Here is a 5978-nt window from a genome sequence, read left to right on the forward strand (position 1 = left end):
TTTATTTATTTATTTATTTATTTGAGACAAAGGCTCGCTCTGTCGCCCAGGCTGGAGTGCAGTGGCACAATCACTGGAACCTCCGCCTCCCAGGTTAAAGTGATTCTCCTGCCTCTGGGACGACAGGCGTGTGCCACCATTCCCCTGCTAATTTTTTTTTTAAATTTTTTAGTAGAGATGGGGTTTCACTGTGTTAGTGAGGATGGTCTCGATCGCCTGACCTCGTGATCTACCCGCCTCCGCTTCCCAACTAAGTGTTTTTTTTTTTTAAAAAAAAGAGGCAAAATCATTTGCTGTTTATTTTTTATACAACCAGAAAACCGTGGGATATAAATTATGGGAGCACTTTACTGTTGTGGGTGTCAACGTAACAAACCATAGATGGAGAGGGTAGTTTTATATCCTGTAATACAAAGCTGTAGGGAATTCTTATAATTTTATGTTGCCTGGCATCCACTTTGAATATAAGTTAGACTTTCTCGTACCAGAAGCAGGGCTTAGTCACCCTTGACACCATTTCCAGTTCTCAACTCTCTGTCTCCTCTCTGTTCCTCAAGGTACATGATCCAGCAGTCTACTTTATACATCACCTCCTGGTGACCACCTACCTAGAGGACAGCTAGGCACAACCTACTAGACTCACCCACTGGCCCCCACACCCTGCATGGACTGCACAGATATGCCATAGTGCCCCCCTCCCAGTCACAGCATGCGTGCCCCCACGGAATTCATGCCTACTTGCTCTAAACCCCCCACAGGGGCCAGGCGCAGTCGCTCACGCCTGTAATTCCAGCACTTTGGGAGACCGAGGTAGGTGGATCACCTGAGGTCTAGGTGTTCGAGACCAGCCTGGCCAACGTGGTGAAACCCTACCTCTACTAAAAATGCAAAAAAAAATTAGCCAGGCATGGTCGTAGGCCACCTGTAATCTCAGCTACTCGGGAGGCTGAGGCACAAGAATCGCTTGAAATGGGGAGACAGAGGTTGCAGTAAGCCGAGATCACGCCCCTGCACTCCAGCCTGGGCAACAGGAGCCAAACCCGATTTAAAAAAAAAAAAAAAAAGTACTCCCCGCGGGAAACCTGCTTGGGTGACGCCCTGGACTCCTCTAAAGGCTTGGCCCACAGTTCCCCTGCACACTCTTGCTTGCTCCCCACCCGCTGCCTGAGCGTGCATGTCCCAGATGGCTGCCCTCTTCCCGCTGGCCCTGCAAGGCATGCTGTCCTCTTCTCTCTGGGATCTGTCAGTGACACACTGCTTTTGTTATTTCACGTGTTTCATTGTGTTACCTCCGCTGTGTGTCACCTGAGCTAAACACTGGAAGCGAACCCTTCTGCCAGTCAGAGCCCCCAGAGAGAGTATTCCGGCTTCGTTGGAATAAACTGGACACAGGTCAGACAAGAGCCACAAGGGCATCTGCCCATATAAACAAGTTTCGTGTGACAGGGACAGCCGGATACAGGCTGGACAATCAGGCATTAGGTCAGGGTAAAGAAGTATTCTGTGAAAAATACAATATAAACATCCCCTTCAGGGCAGCCCCTTCAGTACAAGCTAGACTTCATAGCTACTGTCTGTCTTGGGAGCAAATTAGAGGAAAGATCAAATTAGAGAAAAACACAACTAGCGCAGCAAGCAGGGTGTGTAGTCACAGCCATGAGGGGCACAACAAAATGCCTTTGACCCGTGTGTAGCTTGCTGTGGCTCTCCCCAGTGGCTAGCACCATGTGGGGAAGCAGAACTGCTTGCTGGAGGGGTGTGCCGCTGCTCTGCGAGCCGCATAAAGCCCTCTGCTGCCTGTTGTTTGCAGTGTCCACCCTAAAGTATAAGGTTGCCATTATCAACCTAAGTCCTCCCAAAGAGAGTCATTCGACCAGGCCCCTCTGGTCTAACAAGAATTGACCACATAGCGGCTCCTGATTGACTAAGGTTAAAGACAAGACAGATTAAAGACCAGGTCCTCCCTGCCTCGAGCCAAGGAAAGCTGATGGGCATGGAACAATTGCAAGATTACTATCTCCGCCCAAGGAAGGGCTAAATGCTAAAGTGAACTAGGAAAGTAACACCCGCAGCAAAGGAAGGAGTCTTCTCTCACCCCTCCCACCCCCCACCCCCCACTACACTGCATACCATACCCCCTCAGTTCCCTGCCCCTGGCCTAAGTGTCCTAACCCCAACGGCAGGAATAATCTCACAACAGGAAACCAATGGCACCACCAAAGATGAAATACCACCCAGGCCTGGGGTCACTAGTTTGAGACCTTACCTTATTTCTGTCGCTCTCTGTCAGAGCTATTGGCTACCACCAGGAGCTTGTCAGGTGAACATAGAAAGACAGAGGGGGGATAAATGGTAGTTGCCTAAAAATAAAAGCCATTCTAAATATTTTACTTTCAAAAGGGGTTGGTGGGAGGGGGGCGGTGTCGGGTGGGCGTGGTGGCTCACGCTTGTAGTCCCAGCTACTCTGGCAGCTGAGGCGCGAGGATCGCTTGAGCCCAGGAGTTCAAAGCTGCAGTGAGCTGTGATCGCACCAACGTCTTCCAGTCTGGCTGACGAAGCAAGATCCTGTGTCTAAAAAAAAAGAAAAACAAAAAGAAAGAAAAGAAAACCACTCCTTAATCTTTACTCTCCCTGTCAGAATTGTGTGCACTTGACCGGGGTGTGGTAGCTCACGCATGTAATCCCAGCACTTTGGGAGGCTGAAGCAGGAGGATCACTTGAAGTCAGGAGTTCAAGACCAGCCTGGCCAACATAGTGAAATCCCGTCTGTACTGAAAATACAAAAACTAACCAGGCATAGTGTCACTCACCTGTAATCCCAGCCACTCGAGAGGCTGAGGCAGGAGAATCGCTTGAACCTGGGAGGCAGATGTTGCAGTGAGCCAAGATCATGCCACTGCACTCCAGCCTGGGTACGGATTGAGATTCTGTCTCAAAAAAAAAAAAAAGAAAGAAAGAAAGAAAAGGATTATGTGCACTCTGTAACATCTTTGGTTATGGCAGTCCAATTTTCCTAATAACTTTGTTAATATGCCGTGAAAGATTGAAAATGTGAGCATGTAATTTATATTATATTACATTGTAAATTAATAGCTCTTAAGGAAAATTTGCTCCCAGCTTTGAAGCTGGGAAGTCACTGGAATCATTTTAGAAAAGATCACAACGACATGGCTTTTGAGATTTTCATTCTAGTATGTTAAGAATTGTATTCAAATGCGAATGTTTGTGTACTGATCCTCAACACAGCCCATAACATCCCCACTATTAAAGAAAAAAGAAACAAAAATAACAAATGTTGGCCAGAAAATGGAGAAGTTGGGACCCTTGGGAGTTGTTGGTAGGAATGTAAAATAATATAGCCATTATGGAAAACAATACGTAGGGTCCTTAAAAAAAAAAATGAGCCAGTCACAAAAGGACTCCGATGAAGGATCTAAAGGAGTAAATCGCCAGGTGTTGTGGCACACACCTGTAATCCCAGCTATTTGAAAGGCTGAGATCCCACCACTGCATTCCAGCCTGGGCAACAGAGTGAGACCCAGTCTCTAAAAAAAAAAAAAAATGGCCAGGCACAGAGGCTCACACCAGTAATCCCAGCCGTGAGGGAGGATCCCTTGAGGTCAGGAGTTTGAGACCAGCCATAGGGAAACTCTGTCTCTATAAAAGATTTAAAAATTAGCAGGGCGTGGTGGTGAATGCCTGTAGTCCCAGCTACTCGGGAAGCTAATGTAGGAGGATCACTTGAGCCCGGAAGTTCGAGGCTGCAGTGAGCTGTGATCACAACGCGGCACGTGCACTCCAGCCTGGGTAACAGAGTGAGACCCTGTCTGGAAAAAAAAAAAAAAGAAAAAGAAAGAAAAGAAAGACTAAATAAGGCAGTCAAAATCACAGAAACAGTAGGAAGAGGTTACCAAAGGCCAGAAAGAGGGAAGGAGAATCAGTGTTTACCGGTTATAGACTTTTAGATTTGCAAGGAGAAAAAGTTCCGGGGATTTGTTGCATAATAATGTGAATATACTTAATATTACTGAACTGTACGCTTACAATGGTAAATATGGTAAATTTAATGTTATGTGTTTATTGCTACAAGTTTTAAAATCTTGAAAAGAGGAGGGAGAACAATGGGCAGACTCATTTCTAGGGCCTTCACTGTGGGCTCCAAGCTACTGTTCACTATCTTGGAGAAGCAGCAATTTGCTGAGAGAGCATCAGGCCCTAAAATTCATGATTTACTAAGAGACACTCAGACTCTCCAAAACCAGTTTTTACACAATTGGCAATGCACCCTATAGCGCAGAATCTGCTGAAACAATGCAAACTATCCAATCCTAAATTTGCGCCATTTGCTTACCTTGCTTTGCCCATTCCTTCCTGAGAAATCCATAATAAAGAGTCTGCCAGTGCTTTCCCTCTCTCTAAGCCTGCTCATTCTGCTTTTTCACTTCCTTGTGCGGCCTTGTGTGGAGTGACCCCCTCCCGTGTCTTGGGGACTGTGAGTATAATAAACTGTGACTTGTTCGTTGGCAATCATTTGTGTGTCTGTGCATCTTACTATATCTGCTCAAAACAAGTCTGGGGCATATTTTTAGGGCAACTGGAGCAGCAAGCAGGATATGTGCACACCAGATGGAGACGATGAGTCCATAGAGTGCTCTGGGCTTAGTAACGCGCCCAGCAGAGAGTGGCCACTGCCCAAGAGGGCACTGCCAGTGTTGGCAGCATGATGGCTACTGCTTACGTTGTTTTTTATTGGGCATTGCCATGATGTTGCAGCCTAAAGATGGGGAACTGGAAAAGCTGAGTCCCCAGGGAGCTACCATGGAGAGTGCTGCATACCGTAGCGCAGGCGGCTCCAAGCCATGTAGAGTGCTGCCGGCGGGATTGCATGCAATAGAGTGCCGTGAACCTGTCCAAGACAGGAAAACTGGGGTGTGTGGTCCCATAAAGAATTCCAAGACAAAAAAACTGGGGCCTGTGTTCACTGAAAGAATCCCAAGATGAAAAGACTGGAGCATGTTGTACCCTCAAAGAATTGTAAGATGAGAAGACTGGGGTGTATGGCACCGCAAATGATTCCAAGACAAAAAGAGGAACTACAGTACCTCCAAAGAATTCCAAGACAAAAAAACTGAGGCAACTGGAAGTAACCAAGATGTCTCTCAATAGGTGAACATAAATGTTTAAAACTGTGGTACACTGAAAAAAACTGTGGCATACGGTCTCCCAAATAATTCCAAGATGAACTGGGAGTATGGTACCCCAAAGGCTTCTAAGATGAAAAGACTGCGGTGCACGGTACTGCAAAGAATCCTAAAACAGTAACACTGGGGCATACGGTTCTCCAAAGACCCCAAAATGAAAAGACTGGGGCATCCATCCCCGAAAACAATTCCAAGACAGATAACTGGGACTTATAGTCCCCGAAATAATTCCAAGATGAAAAGATATTTCCAAGATGACAAGATAATTCCAAGATGACACCGCGAACTATTACGACACAAAAAGATCAGAGAGTACAGCACTGCAAATGATACCAGGATGGAAAGGTTGGGGCATGCGATCTCTCAAAAGATTCCAGGATGAAAAGACTGGGGCATATAGCCCTGCAAATGAGTTCAAGACAAAAAGACTGGGCATAGGGTCTCCGAAAAGATTCCAAGATGGGAAAGACTGGGGCATACGGTGTCCCCAAAGATTTGAAGAGTACAGCCCTGCAAGTGATTCCAAGATGGAAACACTGGGGCACACGGTCCCCCAAAGAATTCCAAGATGAAAGAACTGGGGTGTATGACACTACAAATGATTCCAAGGCAAAAAGACCAGGGAATGGCCGGGCACGGTGGCTCATGCGTGTAATCCAGCACTTTAGGAGACCGAAGCAGGTGGATCATGAGGTCAGGAGATGGAGACCATCCTGGCTAACACGGTGAAACCCCATCTCTACTAAAAATACAAAAAATTAGCCGGGCATGGTGGCA

The 5978-nt window shown here is 46.7% G+C and overlaps 1 long non-coding RNA gene across 1 annotated transcript in view; it reads right to left on the bottom strand.

Moving 5' to 3' along the window:
• LOC105517369 overlaps positions 1-5978 on the bottom strand; it is a 31054-nt gene that overhangs the window by 8234 nt on the left and 16842 nt on the right. The window contains exons 2-3 of the long non-coding RNA XR_001002657.1: positions 2811-2927; positions 2267-2360 (exon numbers count right to left, since the gene is read on the bottom strand). This is a non-coding gene — a long non-coding RNA (uncharacterized LOC105517369). The remainder of the gene's footprint in view (positions 1-2266; positions 2361-2810; positions 2928-5978) is intronic.

This window comes from Colobus angolensis, unplaced genomic scaffold (genome assembly GCF_000951035.1).
Source record: "Colobus angolensis palliatus isolate OR3802 unplaced genomic scaffold, Cang.pa_1.0 Scaffold30, whole genome shotgun sequence".
Taxonomy (NCBI): Eukaryota; Metazoa; Chordata; class Mammalia; order Primates; family Cercopithecidae; genus Colobus; species Colobus angolensis.